The following is a 26058-nucleotide window of genomic DNA, read 5'->3' as shown; positions in this document are numbered from 1 at the left end:
GAAAAAATTTCAGTTCCCTGGAAGACTGTAAAAGGCACCTGGACCAGTTCTTTGCTCAAAAAGATAAAAGTTTTGGGAAGATGGAATTATGAAGTTGCCTGAAAAATGGCAGAAGGTAGTGGAACAAAAGAGTGATTATGTTGTTCAATGAAGTTTTTGATGAAAATGAAAAATGTGTCTTTTATTTTTACTTAAAAACCAAAGGCACTTTTTGGCCCACCCAATAAATTCCCACCTTCAGGTGTTTATCAGCCGTTTTTTCTGCTTGGGATGCCCTCCTCCTATAGGTACCAACTACCAGACACTTCCTGAGCACTTAATATGTGCAAAAGACATGGGGCCTTGGGGCATTAGAGCCACAGTCCTTGACCTCATGGCATCCGCTACTATCATTGCAGTCCTCCTGGAGAGAGCAGATGGAGGGAAAGTGCAACAAAGCAAGTATTAACCGAGACACAAGATCAGGAAACAGAAGTGGTGGGGCAGAGGAATGACTCTCACCTGAGTTCTCAGGTCTAGCTCACAGAACCTTCTCAGCTTACCCCATCTTAACTCCTGATGCCTATTATAAAATACGCTTAACTCATTTTCCTTTTCAATAGTAAGAACCAACATTTTCTAATGCCAAGCACAGTGTTCTGAACTTACTTGCACTACCTCACTTAATCTTCACAATTGCCCTGTGATGTGGGCCTGATTATTTTCCCTATGTCATAAATAAGGCAGCTGAGGCAAACATGGTTAGGTTACCTGCTCAAGGTCATGCAGCCCCATGAGCTTAGTAAGGATCAACTGCTCCTTATACAACTGAGAGTAAAGCGAGACTATTGTAGTCTCAGGGAAACCAAGAAAGGAGCAGCCTAAGGGAGGCCTACAATGGCCAAGAAAAAAATCCTTGGGAAAGAATATATATTGCTTCTGGCGCTGAAAAAAGAAGACCCAACAAGCCAATGACTTTCTATTTCCAGGTATGAAAACCACTCATCTGCCATAGCAACAAGAGTGGTGAGTGCTGAATCTCCCTCCCGAGACAGGAGAATATTTATGATTCTATTAAAGATATACCCTCAGTGTGTCATGTAAACAATGACAGGTGTTTTGCTGTCTTCCTGAGAAAGAGTATCCCCATTTTGCTTGTCACTTTAAGAGCATAGGTCCCACTTATTCCTCTCTCTTGGGGGACAGAGGAGAAGGGATGGGGAGGATGATGGGGTTGAAGTTAGTAAGATTCAGGGGACATTTTTGGTCTAGCGTTTGAAGGTCCTACTTCAGCAGAGCTCAGAATTACAGAGTAGTTTCTACCCAGGGTCTTCTCTCCCTCCCTCTTTGTTCTTCCTCTCCTGTCACTCCTCTGTGACCACTATATTAAGCGTGTTTCCTTGCCAAGTGACTGCTGTGTAGGCTATGATGATGTTGTCTACTGAGCCCTGGAAAAGGGCATAATCTTTGTTGTATATGTGTGTCAGGATGGGGAAGCTGTTTAGAGCTGGAGTCCCTAGAATTCCATCTTTCAGCACCAGCGGCATAGTATCCTGGGGCAATTGGCTAAAAAAATGGGCTTTATTTGGCTTTATTAATCCCACTGGGATTCTGGATCTGAGCGCCTGAAATGGGAAGTAGTACATGGAATGGAAAACAGAGTTGAAAATTGTTATCTGGGTCTAGGATTGGGGATGGAGAGAAAGAACTGGCATTGGGTATCAAGTGATGGGGAGAAGGCCAGCACAAACAGGCCCGGGATGAACAAGCCTTGAAGGCAGCAGTGGAGAACCAAGGGTCAACTCAAATTGAAGGCATCACTTTGGCCAGGCTGTCAGTCAGTGTGTGCGGTATGTTTTCCAGGGAACTTTGCATGCGGGATGGACCTTTGGCTGGAGATCATGACCAAATTCATGTAAGGTGAGGAGGCTGACCCTCAGCTGCCAGGGCTATCTCTGCTAATCAAGCCTCACTCTAGGCCTGCAAGGAAAAGGCCAAAGAAAAATATTGGTAGATCTCTAAGATCAGTTGGAACAAGTCCAAGAGAAATGCATTTGCCCTGTGGTGGTCTCCGGTTACTTTTGCCATTCCAGAATCCTTTCCTTTTTCTGGTAATGCACTTTGATATCTGCCGAGGAAGCATATGCACGCATGTATGCATGCACACACATATACATTCAGGCAGATGCTCCCAGTTCATTTCTTTGAGGTAAGCCTGACCTCACCCTCAGCTCCAGGGACGGGCAGAGACTCAGGTCTAAGGACTTTCCCCTGGCCATCGGGACTGATTCAGGAATGAGCATGGTGAGATGGATATGGATATCTTCCATTTGATCTCTGAATCCATTCTCCACCCTTCTCTCCCCTGCTATGCCCTAAGACGTTGACCAGTATAGACTTCATTGGCGAGCTCCATTATCGTCTGGCTTCTAGCCCGATTCTGCTGTTACCAAACACTGGCAAGACAGCAGAGGGAGGAAGGAGATCAAGAGCAAGCCACACATTCATCATGGGCTCACTGTAGACCTCCACCAAAGGCTGCAGCTCCTGGAAGACAGCTCTTTCTGTTTCCAGACCTACAGATAATAAATCCCCAGTGTATGGCACAAGAGTGCCTCCATTCCCTGTGGTTTCCCTACACACTGCCTCCATATTTGAGAATAGCCCCTTAATTAAACTCTCCTCAAATCATCCAGTGTAAGTGAACTATTTCCTGTTAAGACCCTGGCTGATACAGAATACATGACACAAGCAGAAATGAGAGCCTCCCCAGGACTCTGGGTGGAACTATTGGGAAAGAGATGGTCTCTTTCTACTGAGAGTCTAATGCCAGCTGAAGCCGGCATGGGGAAAGCTGCCGGAGAATGCAGCCAGCCTGGAACAGAGCTGAGCCAAGAGACAGGGAGAAGAGGACAGGAGCCCGTTCCTGACACCATTCTTGGAGCACTTGGATCCAGTTGTGCATGAAGATTGTCTGCTCCTTGGACTTTCAGTTACACCAGTCTGTTTTTGCATAAGCCACTTAGTGTGCATTCCTTCACTTGCAAATGAAATAGTCATAACTTCCCCATTGTCCTTGTGTTCTTCGTATGGTTCAGCCTGGATAGAGGGACACATCGTCCTAGGAGGGGCGGGCCAACGGGAGAGACTAGAAGAGAGGTGAAAGCTGTCAATATGCCATGATTCCTAGAAATATTGCCTGGATATCAGTGCATTGTAGGGTTTGATTGTTTTCTATTACAAAAGAGGAATGTAAGGTCAAGAGAAATGAAAAGCCAGAACTAGGACTGGGGCAGCTACCACCCAGAGCCATGTGGAGTGGAAATTATTTTCCTCTGAGCCCAAGTGTCAGACGTGAGCAACTCATATAAGAAAGTATCTGTGGGGCTTCCCTGGTGGTGCAGTGGTTGAGAATCTGCCTGCCAATGCAGGGGACACGGGTTCGAGCCCTGGTCTGGGAAGATCCCACATGCCGCGGAGCAACTGGGCCCGTGAGCCACAACTACTGAGCCTGCACGTCTGGAGCCTGTGCTCCGCAACAAGAGAGACCACGATAGTGAGAGGCCCGCGCACCGCGATGAAGAGTGGCCCCCACTTGCCGCAACTAGAGAAAGCCCTCGCACAGAAACGAAGACCCAACACAGCCAAAAATAAATAAATAAATAAATAAAAATGTAAAAAAAAAAAAAAAAAAAAGAAAGTATCTGTGGTTTAGAGCCACCAGGAGGGTTAAGCCTGTGTCCTTAAAATTTCTAAAAAGCCCAGTTTTTTCAGAGCTGTGTTGGCCCCATATTTCCTGAATTGGAGGCACCAGGGGAAGAGAGGTGGACTCCAGTATATCTAATCTGCTATTGGTTTCTGAGGCTGATTGATGGCTTCCAGTCCGAAGGGGGTTTTCAGGAGGCTAGGAGTGTGTCAGGAGATGAAACCAAGCATAGTCTACCTTTATCTTGATGGCTATAACACTGACCCTGCCCAATTAAGGGGGGGCGGGAAGGTTTATTTTTCTGCTTTTGTTTTTACCAACTGGACATATAAAAATAAACAAGATCTTGCTAAGGTGAAATGTTACTTAAAATCGTATGGAGTACAGGATGAAATTCCACAAAAGTCTTTAGTCTTTTTCTCCTTTACAGAATCCTAATATGGTAATGGGAGGTGTGTATTTGAAGTGAATAAATATTTTACTTCTTAATAAGCATCCTCATGAGGAGCCCCAAACCCCAATTGACAATCTCTGATTAGAAATGTAAAAGGCCTTGAGGACCAAATATCAGTTAGAGTTTTCTGGATTTGATGCTGTACTTCTATAACCTATGCAGAATTATAAATGAATACATGGGAAAAATCATAGGAAACTTTCACAAAATTCAACACTAACATATATTTAGAGAAGAACCCTAGCAAAATTGGAATAGGAATTTTCTTAGATGTGACAGATCTAATCCCCCAAAGTCCTATATCAAATATCATACTTAATGATGGAATTTTTAAAACATTAGTTAGGAAATATAAAAGGATATCCATTTTTATGGCTTCTATTTCACACTGTTTTGTAGGACTTAACTAAAATAATAAGACAAAAGGAAAGAGAAGGACAAGGATTGAAAAGAAGGTGACAGAACTGTCATGTCCTGCCCTGACATGGTAAGACATATGTCTTTGCAGTATTGAGAACTGACTCCACTGGGGTCTCTTCCTCTTCACCTTCATTGCGATCAGTTGTCTATATTGTAAGCTGATGTTGCAGGTTAACAGTCTTAACAATGGAACAAAATAAACTGGTTGAATATAGAACTAATTTATAAACTTTGGTCTCTTTGGCACAAACCTCTGAATGATGGATTTAACTAGGCTAATGGTGTGGTGCTAGGAGTGGAAGCTGACCAATGGGGTATTGTCAGAAATGTACTAAAGAAATCAATATAATGAGGGTTGGAAATTCTTGAGTGTGGACACGACCGCATTGAATGTCTTTTTTCCTAAGACCTTTGAGGGACACTGCCCATCATACCTCCTTGTATTTCAGTGGTCACTAATTACCTTCTGCAAAATTCTTCAAATCACAGCTCCCTTTGGAAAGAGATTTTAAAGTTACTGTCTCAACAGAAGTTGATTCTAATTTAGTGCTTTAATTTTTATGTCTTGTTTAGACTCTCCCCCTCTCCTGTTTAAAAACATTTATTATTTCCCATGAGAAGTTTCACCCCTGGAGTTCACTGACATGAAGAAGTTGCCAAACTTTGAGTGAAAACCTTAGACTTTAATGAAGTGGATTTTCTCATCTTCCTTCTTTCCTCAAGAAAACTTCAAACTTTGAAACTCAGAGTGGAACTGAAGGGCCTTGGGTAAATACGCACAAAGATGAAATGACAACGTAGGCAGCCTGGCTCTGGAACCGACAATCCTAATGATATTTCTTCTGTGGGTTTTCCCGTCTCTCCCTCCTATTCATTTCTTTCTGAGTAATGTTTTGGGCCCAGTGGAAAAGTGCACGATTTTTTCTGGTAGTTGAAATGAGTTTAAAGTAATGAAATTCTGTCAACTAAAGTTCAGGAGGGAAATGCTCAGTAGCTGCTGGGACACAGCCAGTTTTTATGAAAGCAGTTGTGTAACCAGAAAAGGAACTCAGTGGCTTGTACAGCAGTGGGTGGTCCTCAAGTGTAGGTCCCAGCACTCTGGTGGATGGACACTGGGAAGATTCCTGCTTGAAAACTGGTCAGAAACGAATTCCCATTGGGCTGTAAGCTCCATGAGGGTACGGCTGGTGTCCTCTTTTAGCCAAGGCATCTCTAATTCCTAGGCTACAAATCTGTGCTTGGAAAAATCAATTGAATGAAACCAAAGAGGAGAAATCTGAGTGGTACAGTAGATGCCCTGATGCCCATGTTATATCCTATCACCTCCGTCTGAATCAGCTGCAGCTGCGTGGGCAGTTCTAGATTCACCTTGTGCTGCATGATGTGCAAGGCTGTGACATGAATCTTCCTGCGTTCTGCCTCAGGTTCTCTTTGAGGTCATAGGCGTTGCATGGCTGTGTAGGGCGGACTCGAAGCAGGGTGATGTTGACACTCTGGGGGAATTCTCAGCCAGTGAGGGATGGCAGCTGTTGGCTAAATGTTGGTGGCTAAAGTTTTCTGTCTTTTAGGTGGACAGCTATGGGAGGCATCCTGTATGTGTGGCAGTGATTCCCTGTTGCTCACAGCAGCGATCTCAGTAATGTACCCTGACATTGGTTTCTCTTCCTTCTGTATCCCATTCTCCCTCCTCCCTCATGCCTGCGTCCTCAGATCATCTGCCAAATAAAACTCTTGTTCCCTAGTCCTTGGCACTCACTCTGCTTTGGAGGGAACCCAAGCTAAGACAGGTGTGTAGGAGTGGGGGCATAAGTTTTTGTTTTTCCAAGTGGGTCCTCCCATGATTTCAGGTTTGTTGACATTTCACCGTGAGCCATGCTGTTGCCATCTTAACTAGTAGCAATGCAGAGCACTGACCCTGGATCTGGCTGCCTGGGTTCAACACTTATAAACCGCGTGACTCTGGGCATGGTCCTTAATCTTTTTGTGCTTCATTTCCTTTTCTGTAAAATGAAGATGATAACAGCGTACCTACTAGGGTGATGGTTACAATTCAACGAGAACATGTCTATAAAGCTGTTGGCTCCAGGCCGGCATATGCTAAGTGCTCACCCATACTAGCTGCTGTTAGGAGAGTCACTTTTCACATGAGGCTATTTTCAATCTTCTATACGCTGTAGCTATCTGTGTATATCTGTTATTCCTAATATGAAACTATAAGCTTCTTAAGACTGGAATCTGTGGCTTTTATATCTTTGTGTGCCCTGCTGCCCCCAGCATCATCACTCTCACAGAGTAGGCATTCAGTCACATTATATGAATGAAGGAATGTCCTTGCTATTATTGGCAGTGATCTGAATAGCCACCGCCTATTCTCAGAACTTGGATGTCTAGAATTACTGTACTGTCCTTCAGAAGCAAAGACTGACCTCCCACGGAGTGGACATTGGAGTCCATTTCCAGAAATATCGTTATCAGATAGCATTTGTGGTTGATTAAGAATGATCGAGAGTAGAAATTTATTTTTTTTCCTCTACCAGTTCTGTCCAATAGAACTTTCTTCAATGTTGGAAATATTTTCTCTACTGTTCAATACAGTCGCCAGTAGGTGCTCTTGAGCACTTGAAATGTGACACGTGACTGGGAAACTGAATTTTAAATTGTATTTTATTTTAAATAATTTAAATTTAAAAAGAGCTGCACATGACTAATGTCCATAGTACCGGACAGCATGGTATTCTATAGTTCCAGCACCTAGCCCAGTGCCTGGGGTTGATCCTAATAGAAGTTTGTTGAATGAAAGAGTGAGTGAATGTGGGTTTTTTTTTTTGGCCATGCCATGGCATTCAGGATCTCAGTTCCCTGGCCAGGGATTGAACCTGTGCCCCCTGTAGTGGAAGCACAGAGTCTTAACCACTGGACCGCCAGGGAAGTCCAGGGTAAGTAAATGTTAAACACGTAACATCTTTCCACATCTGCTCTCTTCTTTGCGCTTCACAACTACCCTTTGAGATATCGTAGCAGAGCAATGATTATTTTATAGATGGTGATGATGATGACACAGCTATTCCTCCTCCTCCCATCACTACTAGCTAATGATACTAACAATCGTGACAACGGCCAGGTATTGAGTTATTCCAGGCGTGAGCTGGGTACCGTAGACATATCGTCTTATTTATTCTTCATGATAACTTCATGAGGTGGTATCTTATTTGGAGTTTCTCCCATATTCATTTGCTTGGGCCACCATAACAAAATACCACAGACGGGGTGGCTTAAACAACAGAAATGTATTCCTCATGGTTCTGGAGGCTGGAAGTCCAAGGTCAGGGTGTCAGCAGGTTTGGTATCTCCTGAAGCCCCTCTCCTTGGCTTGCACATGACTGCTTTCTTGCTGTGTTCTAACATATCCTTTTTCTCTGTGTGTCTCTTTGTTTAAATTTCCTCTTCTACTCCAATCTGACCTCTTCTGACAGCGGTCAGATTGGAGTAAGGCCCAACCTAACAGCCTCAGTTTAACTCAATCACCTCTTTAGTAGCCCTACTAAAGCCCTATCTCAGCCATGTTCTGAGATACTAGGGGTCAGGGCTTCAACACATGAATTTGGGGAGGACACAGTTCCGTCCATAACACCCGCAATGAAAACTCTGAGACAAGGCCTTGAGTGCAGATAATTTATTTAAGAAGCACAATTGAGTTTTTTTGCAGTGGGAGGGGGGAAGTGAGAGGTAGAAAAGCTAATAAAGGGTATATTAATGAGTAGTTTACTGGGTCTCAGTCCTGCTGGGGAACACAGGTCAGAATTGCCCGAGCAGAGCCCGGGGAGGCTGGAGCATTTACCCCTAGCCTCCACATTGGGAATCACTCTCTAGCACTTTGGGATTGCCTCTGTCTCTGCTGAGCAGGCTTTTTTGGTGCAAGAGAAAGCCTTCCAGCAGAGATTAAAGAGGTACAGGTGTTTAAGGTGGGAGGCTGTCAGTTTTAGCTAGAAACTCAGCTGTGCCAGGGGATGTGGTGGGATAGGAATGGGCAGAACATCAGGAGCGCCTGCTACAGGAAAGGAATGTTATTATCCCTATTTTCCAGATGACGAAACTGAGACAGAAGTCGAGTAACTGATAACAAATGATGGAGTTTGAATTTGAATTTAGTCTAGTCGATTGCAGAACCCACACTCTCAGCCACTGAATTTTTTAAATTGACATGTAATTGATTTACAATATTTATTAGTTTCAGGTGTACCACATAGTGATTTGATATTTTCATACATTATGAAATGATCACCATGATAAATCTAGTTACCATCTGTTAACCATACAAAGTTCTTACAATATTATTGACTATATTCCCTATGCCATACATTTGTTACATTAATGAATTTCATTCATTAATTGAATGAGCATTTCTTGGACATCTATAGGCTAGCCATGCTACTGCGAGGGGTATAGTGACGGTCAAGATGCAGATCTACTCTCAAGGAGCTCGTGATCCAGTAGTGACAGATTCACAATTAGTCGGTGGCAGAACTGGAGTGATAACCCAGGTCTTCAGACTCTTGGTACAGTGTTTTTTGCTCTCTCCAAGCTGAGTTATGGACCCACAGGCAAGCGTTAAACACTCTCCGGCAATTTACATTCCTCTTTTTGACACTCCCTTCTCAGTTTCAGAGATCAGTCCTGTTGTTGGCATGAAACATCTCGTTCTTTAGCTTTGTTCCGAAAAGAGGCTCTCTGGAAGAGGAAGCAAAAGGTGCACGTGGGGTTGATCACTGGGATTTGTTTTCTCCTACTCGTTCCCTTTTGCTGTCTCCCCCTCACAATACTCCCTGTGCACAAGGCTGTTGCCAGGTGCAGTGGTCTCTGCGCTCCGTGTTCCGTGACGTGGCCCAGGTGAACATGGTCAAGATGCCTGCCATGTATTATATAAGACGTGGGGCTCCACCTGCGATTAGTTTGCAAGGCTCCCGTGACCCTCCAGTAGGAGGGACGGTCGAGTCCAGCAGTCTCTGTGAGTTCCTCGGCAGGAAAAGGAAGCCTCTCCTCCCAGGTTAGAATTTCTTTTAATCAAATTTATTTTTTCTGGGGTGGCAAGAATATGAAGTCTACGTTAGAGCATGTGTTTGTGTAGTTGTTGAGTCTGCAGTTCTGACAAAGATTGATATGTTGTGCCTGTGTTGACATTTCTGTCTCCTGAGCTGACAAATCCTTATTTTTTGCCCTTCAAATGTGCGTTCGCTTATAATACCTCATTTGAATCTTACAAAAGCCTTTATGAGGTCGTTAGAACAGAGCTTGTCCTCATTTTACGGTGTGGAACCTGAGGTTGAGAGAGTTGAACGCTTGTTCTACTTCACAGGGTTTTTTGGAAGAATAAATGAAATTATAAATGTGAGAAGATATTTGTAGAAGGTAAAGCATTATGCAGATATTATTGTTCCCAAAGTCACACATCTCCTTAGTGGCAGAGCTGGCATCCAAAGGAGTGCTTTTTGACTTCTGGAGTAGCACAGTGATTCTGCTTCCGTAGGACGGTTGTTTTATTGAGGCCTCTTAGAATAGCAAAGGAATCAGGCGAATGTTAAGCAAGTCTGTGAATTATCATTACTAGATGTTTTGGTCACTACTGCTGCAGAGCAGACGACTCCAAATTTAGTGGAGTAAAACGTTTTATTAAGGTTATGGATTCCATGGGTCAGAAATCCCCAAAGGGCACACAGTGGAGATAATGTGAATCTGCTCCATGATGTCTGGGGCCTTAACTGGGGAGACCTAAAGGCTGGGGAGGACTCTACTGCTGGAGCCTGGGATGACCCAAGGGCTCTTTCACTCACATGTCTGGTGCTTGGACTGGGAAGAAGACCAGCACTGCTGGTCTTATATGTGTCTTGGGCTTTCTCACAGCATGGCTGCCTCAGGATAATTTTCTTAAGTAGCAGCTCAGGACTCCAAGTGCAACTATTTCACTGGACAAGGAAGAAGCTGAATTGCCTTTCCTTGTCCCCCCTCCCCCGCCCCCCCACCCAACAAGGAAAAGGGGGCACATACGCTACCTCTTGATGGGCAGAATGTCAAGGTCACACTGTAGAAGAGCTTGTGGAATGGGAGATATTGTTGCATCCATTTTTGTAAAATGCAATTTGCCACACCTGGTTCCATTTCACTATCTTATTTGCTGCACCTGGCTCCATTTCATTGTCTTATTTTTTGCCCTTAATTTCTTAAAGTCCTAGATTCATGTGTATTTATGTAGAATGCTTCCATGTTTGTTTGAAAAAAAATGTAGAGGTACAAAAGATAAATATTAGCCTGTGAGCAAGAGAGAAAACAGAAGCATAGTTTACATTTTGTCTGACTCCACATATATGGTTTTTTCTAGGAAACTATGAAGATTAAATTAGCCGTTGGGTAAATAAATCGGACATTCCACCTATTACTGGTAGCGTTTATTAATGAGGTAATTCTTGATAGCCTTAAATGGTTTGTAGTCTGCAGCTGTGATACAGATACATTTCAACTGCATACGTGTTAAATACATCTATCAGCTCCTCTCCTCGAGTTAATAATAAAAGTCGATAATGTGTAAAACAGGTTGGTTGAAAACTCTGCTAGTGTAGTAGCAGAACACGGTATTGTAGGGCAAGAGAGATTTGACGGGCAGTGGGTGTTTCAGAGCGACAGGATGAAAGCAGTCAGCGTGTGGTGTTACAGATAAAAGCAGCACCTGGATCAAGCCCTTGTCAAAGCTTTGTTACTGACATGGATGCGTGAACAGGAGCCAGACGAGAAATGGATTTTCCAGGAATCTTTGGGAAGGAGTTTTATATGGGAAAAATCAAAGTAACACGAGGTGATTTTACAAAGTCCAGTAGAGTTGTTTCAAGGGAAATGCTGAGATGGCTTTGCCAGAGAGGCCCGAGCCTTTGTGTTCAGATTTTGAAGACGCCACTGATGTTCACATTAGTGTGTCCACACACGCGTGCACACACACGTCATGCTGGGGACCCTGGGGTCAGATTAGGTTTGTACCTAATTATGGTTTGGTTTGCAGAGTTGTTAGGGACATAAAGGTTATATTAGAACAGGACGCCTGCGAGATTCCTTCTCATTAAAAAAATGTTCACCACAGCTGTTGAATCCCTAGTGCATTCAAGTCTCTGGGAGGAACAAAGACATTTGAGGCTTGAATCCTGCATGCTAGTTGGGGAGACAAGATGTGAGATGTACCGTTTTGTGTTGTTGACTGGATTTCTGCATAAGAGGCTGAGTGTTGCAGACACAGTTTGCTCTCAGTGAGAGAAGTGTGTTCTCCTTGGGATGAGGCTGCCGGGTACATTTTCCTCGAGGAAATAGGGCCCGAAATGAACTTGGTGGGTGACTAGGAATCAGAGGATGAGAGGCCGGGGGCGTTCTTCAGTCTGAGGACTGGAGAATAGGGTGTGGTCCAAGGTGTGGAGACAGGAATGGCGTGTGTGGGCTCCTCTGTAGCCCCAGGGAGGAATAACAGCTGAACTTGAAAAGTATATCGGGGTCACGTTCCAGAGGGCAGCTGGCATCTTAGCTGGAGGCAGAGGGAATCACGGCACATCTTTGTTTGCAAGTAAGACTGGGGAGACAGTTCAGAGGCTCCATGACGAATTGGCAGCCGGAGCTGAGAACAGCCCCACACGGGAATCACGCCGTCTTGGAGGCCTGCCTTTGATTTCCTGATTCATTACCAAGTGACAGTGCCGATGAGGACACTTGGGCCACCGTATGAAGTACTCAGATCAAATCAAAGTCATCAGCCTCCAGGATAAGCCCAGTGGCAGAGACTGGGCCTGCCTGTCTCTGAGTGTGAATCAGAGTCACTGAAGCTTCCGTAACGAGCCGGGCTGCTTGGGGAGCTGCTGTGTCCCAGGGGTCCAGTGTCCCGGCAAGTCTTGTGCTTCTTGTAGCCCACGAGGGAAGGGGACAAAGCCGGTCTCCTCCACTCACTGCTGCCTGGCTGCAAGCTGGCCAGGGACATGCACAGAGGAAGCTCTGATCCTCTTTTAATCTAGTGGAATTGGGTTGGGAAAAGCTGCGACAGCTGGAAACAAACATAAGAGAGAATCGGGTTGGGAGAGGGAGCCCGCGTGGGGTGACCTCAGGTGACGTGGTGCTTGCCTCTCTCCTGTCTCCCTGCTTACTGTGGATGCTCAGGGATGCTTGTTAGCTGATTGGAAAAGCGCAGGGGCATTAATGCACACTTAGCATTGGAAATTCAAAAACCCTATCAAACTTTTATCCCTTTGAACAAACGGCACAGAAGTGATGGGAAGTGAAAAGCATGTTATTTTTAAGCAGCAACTGTATATAACTTTTCTCTAGAAAAGCAAGGGAAGTTATAACTTATTCCTTTGTTGAGCACCTGCTATGTGGCAGGCATTGAACTAGGTGCAGAACAGGACAGAATCTGGTGTCATGGAGCTGTGATAGAGGTGGGAAGTGGTACTAATTTTTATACTCAAATTATGATGGTGCTATAAACTCGGAACAATATTCCATGGTACAGAGTAATCAAAGAAGTGGATATGTTTTTAAATGCAATCATCATCACCCTAACTATTATTTCGCATATGAAATAAGTCAAAAGAATTATATTCAGTTCTGGTAATGAAAGTACTGATGTTCAGTATTCATACATGATAATAAATTGGCCCAAACCTTTTGGAAAGCAATTTAGAAATAAATATCAAGAGCCATAAAGATGATTATATGCTTTGGGTCTATAAATCCCACTTCTGGGAATCAATCTTTAAGAAACTATTCGAAGTATGGAACAAAGATTCTCCGTTCACAAAGTGAAGATGGGGTGACTTACCTAGGGATGCTTGTCTCCACATTCTGAATCCCACAGCTGCTCTCAGGGTTGCCCCAGCTCACTGGTTCTCAAAGTATGGTCCCCTGAATCAGCAGCAGCAACATCACCTGGGGACTTAATAGAAATGGAAATTCCTGTGCTGCTAATTCAGAACCTCCGGGGGTGGAGCCCAGCAATTTCAGGTTTTTAGCACAAACCCCAGGGGATCCTGTTGCCTGTTCAAGCCTGAGAACCACCAGCCTAACTCAGCAGAGCCTCTAGAAGCTTGACAAGAGCAGCTAAAAAGGGGTGCTCCATCTGGGCTTTCACCGCTCCCCAACCTATGACTGGCACATAAATCATTAGGCACAGTTCTTGATTTCTTTGGCCAGTCTTCAGAGGTTTCCAGCTACTGCAGATCCAGATAAAATCTACAAAGGATGCTAGAGTGGGTTAAACAGAGAGGGGAGAGACAGGGAGCACATATTTATTTAAACGTATTTCCTCTTTAAGTTGCAGAGAGAGGGTACAAGAAGGTCGGGATCATTCCTTGTCCCCTTAAAAAATGACCTGATAAACACGATAATAAAATTGTCCTGTCTCAAGTGCCTTGAAAAGACGATCTCACTTGTGCTCGCCTGGGTGGGCGGAGAGAGAAAAATTCTGCTGCAGGATAAATCCATCCTTCAGAGAGCCTGACCCTTGGGTGACGCATGCCAGGGTCCTGCTCATTGGTTGGTGCAATCCTCGGGGTTTTCACCTCCCGCTACGGGCCCGGCTGCTTATGCACAGTAAATTAGATGTGGCTGTCGTGCTGACATGGACAAATTGGCAAAATTACAACAGAAATAATTCTGCTCCAGGCTTTTGTTCCTGAGCTCGTGCTTGCCGGAGATTTCCCAGAGGCAGGTGTTGCACACGACGTCTCCTTGAACCTCTCCTCCCCTCTCTCCCAGGAAAAGAGCAGCGCAGGCAGTTTTCCAACTGTGTTGCACTCATCCTCAGCCAGCTCAGCAGTGGGAGCTGGCATCACCCAGGTGTATCTTCCACACGACCCGTGGCAGCAGAATCTGGGGTGCGCCCGGTTCCGCTCAGACTGAGTGACCTGGGTTGAGCATACGTCCTACAAATTAGTCAATTTATGCAGGGCTCTTTTAGCTTTATTGATAGTTACCAAATAGGAACGTTGAGATGAGCGTGCGGTGTCTATAAGTGCTGAAGAACCGGGGTGACAGGCTGGACCTTCCTGCAGTCGCTAGGCACTGAAAAACGATTTCTTTTTGGTTGGCTCATGTGAACTTGGTTATCTACTGGGGAAAGTTATGGTTCTTCTTCCTATCCAGTTCTGCAGAACTGACCTCGATATCCACAAACAAATGAAGAGATTAAAAATCAGTCGAACTGGGCTTTTCAAATTGGAGTGTGCATGTACATTAGATAGAGACTTGTTAAGATGCAGATTTTCATTCAGTTCTGGGAAGGGAATTCTGATTCCCCAAATTCTGAATTTCTAAGAAGGTCCCAGGTGACGCTGCTGCTGGTCTGTGGACCACTATTTGAGTAGCAAGACTATAGAGTGTTGATTTCCAATCTCACGTGTACATTGGAATCACCTGGGGAGCTTAACAATTGACATGTGTCCCACCCCCCACCCCCCACCCCCGCCCCGTGATTATGATAATTGGGCTGGGGCGTGGCCTAGACATTGAAACTTTTAAGACTCCAGATGATTCTAATGTGCCCATAAGTTGGAACTCACTGCTCTAGAGGAACTGATAAAATAAATAACACCACCCAATAGACTCATCAACAGCCCACCTAGCATGGGAGCCAGGTGGAGGGAGAGTGTAGCATCTTCTGAAGGAGTGACTTGCAGAGTAAGCTCATCCTGTGATTCCAAAGCTAGCTGGGCATCCATCCGAATCACCTGGGAGCTTGTTACAAAACAAATTCAGAGCATCATCCCAGATTTACTGAATTTGAATCTCTGAAATGGGGTCCTGGAAATATGTATTTCTAATCTCCTCAGGCACTTGAGAATGGCCCGCCCAGCCCAGGTGTTGGCCCACCTGAGCCGAACAGCCATCTCTCAGGGGCCTTTCACAGGGGTCATTTATTCCAAGCTACAAAGTATATCTGTCTTATAAAAATTCCCATGTACTGCTGTTCCTCTCCTATGATAGCTATTTAGTGGCTGGCCACAGTGGATTAGGCTGAAATGATTCCAGAACTCTGGGACCTACCCAGCCATTGCTTCTCCTGGTGCACTCCCAGTATCACTTTGCTCTGACCTCAGCCCTTTCCAGAAGAGGTCACCGCAGTCTTGAGAGACAAAGCTGTGCTCAGAATGGAGCTCTGGGCTCCACCCTAAGCCTCAGCTCCCATGGACTTGTATGCCCTGTGGAGGTCTTATCCTTTTTGAGTTACCTTTTCTGGCTTTGAGGGCTAAAGCCCCTAAGCACGTTCTGTATTTAGAGAAAGGTTTCTTTCTTCTTTCTGTTCCTTTTACTTTTTGTTTCTGTCAGAGGCAGTCAGTATTTAGAATCAATATCCCTGGGCTGTTGAGTAGAATTAAGGCATTTTAGAGCTGGCAAGGCTCTGTGGGTATCAACTTGTCCTAGGACCTTGTTTCGGGCAAATTTGGTGTCTTAACATTCCTGGTTGCACCTTGAACCTTCCTAGTCATGTGATTTTTGCCAATGTCCTTCCTTCTTTCCTTCAAGGCTCAGCTTCTATGACTATCTTCCTATTCAGACCATTCCCATCCTTCAGTACAACACCAATTCCTCTTCTCTGTGAAACTTGTCAGAGTGATGGGTGGGTTGGAAATGTAAGATGGATCATTGGACGACTAGCTGAGATGTCTGGATTTTTTCTGCTAAGCATGGAGCACTAAGGAGTTGGGATATGGTCAGAGGTATGCAGGAGGAATATTGAGGAAAAAAGCTAAGAAATAGAGACTAGTTATGAGGCTATTGCAAAAATCCAAGTGAGAGATGAAAAAGGGTACTACAGATGGAGAAAAGGGAATAAAAATGAATAAATTAAATAATACCCTATAGAAAGATAAGCAACTGTTTAGACTTAGTTGTTGACTCTCCCAACTTCCTAGGAGATAATGTATGGGAAAGTGCTTTCATAAACTAGGAAGTACTATGTAGAAGTAGGATATTGCTATTAGTAGCTCATTGCTCATTAGTTTTTGGAAAAACTATTAAATTTAATGATTGTCAGAAAAGGTAGATTAGGACTTCCCTGGTGGTGCAGTGGTTAAGAATCCGCCTGCCAACGTGGGGAACACAGGTTCAATCCCTGGTCCTGGAGGATCCCACATGCCATGGAGCAGCTAAGCCCATGTGCCACAACTACTGAGTCTGCGCTCTAGAGCCGAGAGCCACAACTATTGAAGCCTGCGCGCCCTAGGGCCCATGTGCTACAAGTACTGAAGCCCGTGCGCTCTAGGGCCCGCATGCTGCAACTACTGAGCCCATGTTCTGTAACTACTGAAGCCCATGTGCTTACAGCCCGTGCTCCGCAACAAGAGAAGCCACCGCAATGAGAAGCCCGTGCACCACAACAAAGAGTAGCCCCCACTGACCGCAACTAGAGAAAGCCCAGGCGCAGCAACAAAGACCCAACGCAGCCAAAAATAAATAAAAATTAAAAAACAAAAAAAGAAACATGAAGGAAGCTACATAAAGGTACATCATAATCAAGTGATCCAGGCACACCAAAACAAGTGATCAGTAGAAAATCTTAAGAGCAGCCAGAGAAAGTAAAAAAAAAAAGGTAGATTAAAAACAGAAGCCATGATATCTATGATATGATGACATATTTCATCCTAAGAAAGTTATCCAAATAGCATATCTACTTAAAAGGCAATCCAAATGTTGTCTCAAAAATTCTGCTTTGAAATGGCATAAAAATGGAAATTTCTCAAGTGAGTCACTCAACAGGACAGGCTGTTCCTTTTGGCTGTTCAAGCTACTCTCCAATCTCAAAAGTTTAAAAATACTTTTCTTTCTTGTGTCCCAGTGGAGTCATCATCTATGGCCTGGTACACCAACTTATGGTTTAGATCCAGGAAGCAGCTTGACTCACCTATTTCTCCACTGGGTTTTTAATAAAACATTTCTCAGTATAACTTGTTCAGATGGATGTCCATGTGTTATTTCCAATGGAGATGAGTTGAAATCTAATGGGTTTCTCTCAGATGCTAGATGTATTATAAATGTTTTAAGGGAAGGGAATCATGTCTTAATCCCCTTAGAATCTTTCAAAAATCCCAGCCCAATATCTGGCTCAGTGTAAGTGATCAATACATATTTTTAAAATTAGATGTAATTGCTGTAGGTTAAAAGTATTGGTCTGCTTGTATAGTAAAGATACCAATACATTCTGATGAACACGTTCATACCTAAAATATGAATGGAATGCCTATCATGGGTTTAGGGCTTCGTTGTGGCATTTGACTGAAACTGACAGAAATCCAACTCAAAATGACCTAAATATTTTTTGAATTCATTGCTCTTTGTAATAGAGAAACCCAGAATATTTTTGGAAAAAAGAATTTTTTGCTTTTCATGTCTCAGCTCTGCTTGCCTCTGTGTTGGCTTTATTTTTCTGCAGGATGTTTCCTTTTTATGAAAAGATAGCACCAGCAGCTCCAGGCCCGCGTTCTGTAAGTTTCACTACTTTGGGAGAAAAAACATTTCTTCCACTTGTTGCAGCAAGAATCTCAGACTGACATGAATCCATAGTCTCTCATAGTCTCATTCATAGTCTCGCATCCCTGAACCAGTCACTGCCACCAGGGGATATGTAAGTCACTCCTGGATCTGAAGGACAGGGCTAACTCCACCAGAGACAGTTGGGCTGCAAGTCCAGGGAGGAAGTTCACAAGGCAATCCACGGGCTGCTACTAAAAGGCAGAATAGATTCAAGACAGGCAGAAAGTAGTACATGCCCATTCAAGAGTATTGACACATTTATCTGAAACAACCTCAGCCTTCCAGGAGCTTACAGTCTGTTGCAGTACTTAAACTATTTACAGATTTTATTACAAAATTAACCTACTTGCATTTCATCCATATTCCTGGGTAGAATTCAGACATGGGAATCTACTTTCACAGAGTGTTCCAATGCAAGGCACTTAGTATAAAACTTTGTATCAGGGACTCCTCAATAAATGTTTGATCAAGTTTAAATGCAACTTCACCAACAGTTAAAATATATCTGCCCTAATCTTAACTCCATCCTATCCCCAATTAAACTATTGAAGTTGGTCTTAATTAGAACTCAGTAGTGGTTTCCCAAAAACCTTATGCGAATACATACAGTCCTAAGGCATATTTTCCATGCAACCATTCCTTAGAGCATGATCCCTGCTGGTTATGGGAGTAAGATTCGGGCTATGTGCGTATCCAGACACACTGAGCCTTTGAAATCCAGGGATGCTCCTATTCTTTGATGCTGAAATAGCCCCATGGAATGAAAATAAGAGACGTACACCTCCTTCTCATAAGGGACTACCGCCATTGACATCCAGGTGTGATTTCCTGTGCTTAGCTTTGCTCCTGACTGGGGCTTTAGGCTGGGATTCCTAGAAGCAGAGCCAAGAAAGGATTCCTGTGTAACAGATTGCTTGAGCTAGTGTTCTCAGGTATAGCCTTCAAAGGAGCAAATGAAGCTGGAGAAGACTGCGGAAAACTTGGACAGGGATGGGGGTGTCTAGCTTCAGTATGATGGTATAGGGGGCTCTGAGCGTAAGTAGCACCCCAGAGTTGTCCCAGGGGGAGGTAAGGGGGCCAGCCTTTAACACCCCATATTATTCAGTCATTGGATGTAGGCTTTGCTGTCTCTTCCCCGGGGGACTGTGCCTTGAGTATCCTCCGTGGCATTGCTAGGGAAAGTGGTTCCTGTGGATGAGGATCATTCTCTCTCTCTTTTTGTTTAAATGTGTTGCTATCTTTTCTTTGAAAATTGAAGTATAGTTGATTTACCATGTTGTGTTAATTTCTGCTGTGCAGCAAAGTGATTCGGTTATACATATATATATATATATACATTCTTTTTTGTACTCTTTTCCACTGTGGCTTATCTCAGGATGTTGAATATAGTTCCCTGTGCTATACAGTGGGACCTTGTTTATGATGAGGGTCCTTCTTAAGGGAAGCGTGGCAGCTGTCATTGGCAGCCAACACTCTCATTGGTGGTCTGGAAGAAGCGCGAGTGTACCAGTCTGGAAAGAGCATCTGGATGAGGCTCCAACGGCTTCTGCTATCACGATGGGTAATTGTAAATGTGTCGAAGCTGAGGTCAGTCTGGTAGGCCGCTCATTTAGTGACAGAGTCACATCGACAGTGGACAGATTTTGAACACACATACACATTTGTGGCTATACTCCCACTGAAGGAGATTGTAGGCCTGCCTGTCTCACTGTGGCACATGATTGGCAGTATTGTATATAAATTATTATTTTACCAGGAACAATGGAATCATTGCCATGATGCAACAAAAGTGCTTTCCCTTTGGAAGGCTAGTAAGACATCCCAAAGATTTTCATACTAGCTCTGTCTTTTAAAGGACCATTTGGTTGAAATTTATTTTTTTCTGAGTTGTAAGGTCAGTGTGACTATTGGGAACAATAGAGGTTATAACCCATCCTTAGGTCTTGCCCTAGAGTTTGTCACTGTCATTTCTGAGTAGACAATGCAGGGGAGAAGGGCGGTTCACAGTTCTCATCTAAGAACAGCTCTGGTTAATTAACTGGAGTGCATCATTGTGCAGAAGGGCAGGTCCTAAGGAGACCTGATGAAATCATATTCATTTATAGGGGGAGATTAAACTGGGCCATAATGAAAATATAGCCAGGAAATAGAAATGGAACTCTTTCTGACAAAGAATTCTAAACTGGCCCATGCAGGACTTAGGGGCTATGGGATACACAGCCCCTCTTTCTTACTGTGTCAGTGGGAACATCCAGAGATCTTCTCTAGCAGATGAAGCAGGGTTTAAAAACAGCGTTCAGCATCAGGTTAGAGAGCCTGCAATAGAGCATTGTGGGCAGATTAGGGAGTGAAGACCAATCTCTGCTGGTGTGGGGCTGGGGAGCAGGTTGTGGATTGTCTACCGGTAAAGCTGCTCTCTCATCTGTAATGACTTTGGGGAAGGGGAAGCTGTTCTGATCTTTCTAAATTAAAAAGAAGCTTGAATGACCTAATAAAGGCTGTTCCTTTTCATTCACAAATAGTTACGGAAAAGAACCTGGGCTGACTGTATTAAATGATGGGAAACCTTTTGGAGCAGCAGAGGCATCGTTATCTTGTTTATGTGCAAAGAATGAAGCCAAGTAAATGAAAAGTTTACTTTAGTAAAGGCAAAATGCTCCTACCATCCTGCACCTACAACATTATAAAGTCTTTTGTAGATTACAGAGGCAAGCCAGGACCGAATGTGCCCACATGTGCCCACACGTTTTAGATCAATGATTTTGTTTCTCCCCTCCTATAAATGCTGCGCAGAGCAAATGTGGGAAGGGGATACAGAAGCCAATGTCCCAGTGAAGAGATGGACTTGAGTGAAGAGATGGACTTGAGGAGAGCAGGGACAGGTGGAGAGAGGCGGGCTGGAGAGATGGGCTTGCTTTACACTTGCCCAGTAGTGATGGTTTGAGTCATGTTTTATGCTCGCAACTCAACCCCAACCCTAACCCTAGAGAAGGTGGCTTGTCTGAGATCAAGCAACTAGTTAGTGGGTGGGCAGGTCCATGGCCTCACCACTCACCTTCCAACTCCCAGGGCTTCTACCACACTTGGAATGAGAAGACATGGCCCATGGCTATTGCCAAAGAATAACCAGAGCTGGACAGTTGTTAAAGTGATAAAACCAGATTTTATTGAGGAACTATTGCAATGGGGGAAAAGAGACCTCAGTATAGAGCTGGGCTCAGCTCCGAGTGCAGCATGGGCAGGTGTGGGTTTATAGCCAAGGAGCAGAGTGGGGGTCAGTGGATGGAAAATTACTAAGAGGAAACATCAGGGATAAGGCGGGATTCTGGCTAAAATGGCCTAAGCTGATTCTTGCTGAAGGAAGGCCAGGGGCATCAGACATCACCTAGGGGGTGGCAGAGGATGGGGAATTTGATCAGGCATCGAGGGTGGGGAATTCTGGCCGAACCAACCTGATAGGATTCTTACTAAAACTGGACCCTACAAGGATGGAGACGGAAGCCCATCTGGGGACCTTGTCAAGCAGAGGGCTCAAAGGAGCATAACTGAAGTTTGGTCAGGAAGAGAATCTTGGTCACTATGCAACCCACTTCTAAAAAGTCCTTTAGTCACTTTCAGCTCTTCATCCAGAAGTGGGACTCTTTTACCCACCTCACAGGGACTTGGGGACACATAGGAGACACACACATTATTTAGATAGAAGGCTACTTAAAGGATTGATCTCCACAGTGCCTCACTGCCTCCCAGACTTCTGAAAATACTCCCTCTCCTAGGTTTCTCATCTCAGTGCCGTTCCGGACTGTGGCTGCTCTTTGAGGAGAAGGTAGAGCTTGTTCAGGCTGATGGTTTAGAATGGAAATGTTTGGAAATAGTCTTTGCCCTGCTGAGAAAAGGTGCCTCTCTTCAGAAAGCCAGGTGTTTATTTAACGGTGCATCAAAGGCTCTTTTTGAAGCACCTGAAGCCTTTTGTATTATAAAGAGAAAGAACAAGAAATGCACATTTTCAGGAATCGTCTTTCAATTCTTCTGCCAGTGAGTAAGATGTTACAAGAAAACCTGGAACGATTACAATGGACCAGCATTCCTCTGTGGTTTTCCCTGGCAGGGGTGCAAAGAAGGAACAGCAGTGTGCAACCCACGTCTGATGAGAAACAGGATCAGTCTCTGAGGTTATGGTTTCTATTTCCTTCTCGAGCTGTGAGTTAGCCAAAGACTGAAGAACTCCAACCGCCATCAGTCGATACCCCTTTCAGGCAGTGACTGTTAGCTTTGAGCACTGTCTTAGGTGCAACCAAAAGGCAGTGCAGAACAGAGGAAAGAATTCTGGGGAGAAGAGGGAGGCTTCTCCTTTACTGACTCACTGGGTTCCCCTTTTCCTTTTGGCTGTTAGAGAGCTCAGAGCCAAATACGTGGCTTGGAATTGGCACTACACACAGAATTTTCGAAGGGAGCTTTTCTTATTCTTGGTCGGGGCGGGGGGGGGGGGGCGCTTTCAGGCTCCATATGTCCTTACCCTTGCTTTTCTTTCTAGCTTTTCTTCTAATTTATCCTGCATTTTATAACATATCCCGCTAAGCTGCCATAGATCCTCTTGGGAACAATGAGGGTATAGGTCACAGTGACTGTGAGTCTGGGCTGGCTGTTCCTCCTCTGAAGCTGATGGCAAGTCGGCTGGGATCCCTTCCTGCCCTAAGATGCAAAGAGGCCATGAGTTTACGATAAAATTAGCAAGGTGGTATTAATGGAGTAGACAGCCTGAGAATACACTCACTCTCAAGAACTGAAAAGTATGGAGTGAGCTGAGGACAAAAGATCAAGACCAATGTATAGACAAGACTCAAAGGATGTTAGTGCTGGAAGGGAATCTGACCATCTGAGGGTCTTCACTATTTATTTTGCAGATGAGGAAACTGAGACCCAGAGAGAAGTGTGTTGCCTAAACTCACAAAACTTTTAGTGGTGGTTCTGGACCCTAATCTAGGTTTGTGTACATGGCAGGGCCCTCCCTTTACCCTATCCCATCTTCAGTCAGCGTGGGCAGGCGGTCACTTAGCATAAGTTATGCAATGAGAGGTGATCTATATTAGCAAGAGAGAGAATTCTTTCTTTATAGATACTGCACTGATAGATGAGACTATCCCAATGAGACCAAACTGTGCTTGCCAGGGCTGATTCTGGGAGTGTTGGTGTGAAACAGACCTACAGTGTGTTAAGAGACAAGAAGAAACTGTATGAAAGAGGGGAGCTATGAGCCTTCAACACAGGAGAGAGCTCGCTATGACCCTTGGGGGTTAGTAAGGGAAGGAAGATGAAGGAAGAAATAGGAGAAGGGTCTTCAGGAAATTCATGTGGGCAGATTCCCCAGCCTTGACTGAAAGGATACCCAGGAGGAGCAGGAAATGTTTGTTTCACACTCTGTGCTCTGACTTTGTTCTTCGTTGGTTATGTGTAAGCCTGGCGCTTTCTGAGGGGGTGAACTGAGCATATAAGCCTTTTGACCATCTCAGGGCATAGGAACCAATATACCCTAGGTGGCTCCCCTTTTCTCAGAGACTCTGCTGTGTGTGTGCTCCTTGCACGCACTGGCTTGGGTTCTCACAGCTAATCTGGTTTGTCCATGCCGATTTGAACTCCACTACCTCCCTGGTATAGTAGACGCCATTAGCTTTGGGGTCATCTGAACACGTAACGAGCATGCTTTTTATTCTATGAAAATAAAACCCATTATCCGAGAAGACTTCATAGAGAATATGAGACTTCTGGGAGCCTGAATGAAGCTGGCACAACTGATGGAGAGAAAACCTTACTTTTAGCATTAGCAATTACCACCAACCACCATGCAGAAGCGGCTTCCTGTAATTAATACATTTGGAGACAAATCCCTTGGTTCTAGTGACTTTTCAGTAGAAATGTCAGCTTTTGTCATTTTCTTCCTGATGTGCGGCATCTCTAATTACTAAGTATTTTGGAGCTGAAAACTCCAGATGCTCTTTTGGAGTACAACTTTAAAGATGATTTTGATGAGATTCCAATGTTACTTATCCTACATGATTGGCCTCTTCTTGTATAAGCTCGACGAAATTTCCAAGATGTAGTGGAAACAGAAGTCAGAGAGAGTAAAGCAGCTTGTGCTGACCGAAATCTTTATCTAGCGGCAGTAGAACTTGATATCCCTGGTGCTGCATTGGTCCAGAGATGAGGCTCCTGGAGAACTTAAGTCATTTTTCACAACTTTGTTCTTTATTTGCATTTTTCATATTTTTAAAAGCATGGGAGGGCTTCCCTGGTGGCGCAGTGGTTGAGAGTCTGCCTGCCAGTGCAGGGGACACGGGTTCGAGCCCTGGTCTGGGAGAATCCCACATGCCGCGGAGCGGCTGGGCCCGTGGGCCACAATTGCTGAGCCTGCGCGTCTGGAGCCTGTGCTCCGCAACAGGAGAGGCCGCAATGGTGAGGGGCCCGCGCACCGCGATGAAGAGTGGCCCCCGCTTGCCGCGACTGGAGAAAGCCCTCGCACAGAGACGAAGACCCAACACAGCCATAAATAAATAAGTAAAATTAAAAAAAAAAAAAAAATTAAAAAATAAATAAATAAAAAAAAAAAGCATGGGAGAGCTTTGGTATAGTTGTCAAAGATGTAACTGATCAGTTTTAAAGTAGACAGCTTTTATAGCTCCTAATGCTGCAAGCTAGTTCACTTGGAATCTACAGAATAAATGAACTAATGAAAAACATCACAATGAAGGTAGAATTTTAAGTTCACATTTTTATTTATATGGGAGATCTCATCTTTCGTCTTTGAATAGGATAATGTTATCAACATAAATATGACCTATCAATAGGTTTGTCCTGAAAATGAAATTCCCAGTGGTAAACTGCATCCAGTAGAAGGAGAGCACTCATCCAGTTGGTTTCTAACTAGTGCCCTTTGTAGCAAGCGGGTGATTTCAGGGGATGACATGCTGGAGAAGTCCATGAGTGACTGCAGGAATGTAGGGGTGAATCAGGCCAACGCCCTTGCCTAGGGACACCTAAACAGGTGTACTTGGAAAACACCTGAGGGATGCCAACTCCTTAGGGGTTACCTTTAATTCTGCCTGAACCACAGAGAAGATTAATGCCATTAGAAATGGAAATGGTTTCATTTGATGCGTTTCTGAAGCTTTGCCTTGTTAGCATTCTGGGTGAACCTTTTAGATAAAACGCTCTTAGTGAGAAAACAGAAAAGCTGTTATTATGCTACCTTTAAAACTTTTTCTGTTTCAATTTAGAGATTTAAAATGCCCTCATGTTTCCACCCCTTGGTTTGTTTCACTTTTATTCTTGCTGAAAGGAATAGCTTTAGTTTAGAAGGTAAGAAATCAATGGGTAATTTCGTCTCTTAAGCGTCTGACAGTTTCCTTAATGTCAATAAGAAATGTATTTTTTTAAAAAGAGATTTTGAGTATGGTTTTGCTTTTGGATTTGCTTTTGGATTTGGAGAAGGTTTTAGAAATAATTTAATCAAATTTTCATTTTTATAGATGAGCAATATGAGACTCAGAAAGGCAAAGTGTCTTTTCCAAGGTCACACGGCTAGATGGTCATGGTGCTGGGTTCACTCGTGTCCAGCCCATGAACCCATTGGCTCATGAACATTAGTCATAAATATTCATGATTGTATAATTATTCATGGTTGTTTGTGGTCATATCCCCCCTCATACCCTCTTTGCCATTCCCTCCGCCTCCTTTACCAATTCCTGACCTCCTCGCTTCTGTTTCCATCTCTATCTGGTTCTGTGATCTCCCTGCCCCAATCTTGCCTCTGGTCTCTGATTTTGGGACATCTTCTCTGGTCTTAGAAATTTGATACTTGCCTTCCCTCTGATCCTCAGTACCTGCGTTGCCTCACCTAGGGGCACTCAGCTCCAATTCCAGCCCCGCAGAACCTAAGCCTAATCTAGATCTACCTGGT

At 44.2% G+C, this 26058-nt stretch overlaps 1 long non-coding RNA gene across 1 annotated transcript in view; it reads left to right on the top strand.

The window, feature by feature from the left end:
- The first annotated feature begins 8530 nt into the window (after positions 1-8530).
- LOC309636202 overlaps positions 8531-26058 on the top strand; it is a 372123-nt gene continuing 354595 nt past the window's right edge. Inside the window, exon 1 of the long non-coding RNA XR_014249298.1 lies at positions 8531-9603. This is a non-coding gene — a long non-coding RNA (uncharacterized lncRNA). The remainder of the gene's footprint in view (positions 9604-26058) is intronic.

Source organism: Balaenoptera borealis (assembly GCF_965194805.1).
Source record: "Balaenoptera borealis genome assembly, chromosome: 10".
NCBI classification, from domain to species: domain Eukaryota; kingdom Metazoa; phylum Chordata; class Mammalia; order Artiodactyla; family Balaenopteridae; genus Balaenoptera; species Balaenoptera borealis.
Note: the sequence above shows the minus strand (reverse complement) of the source record. Positions and strands in the feature narration are given on the sequence as shown.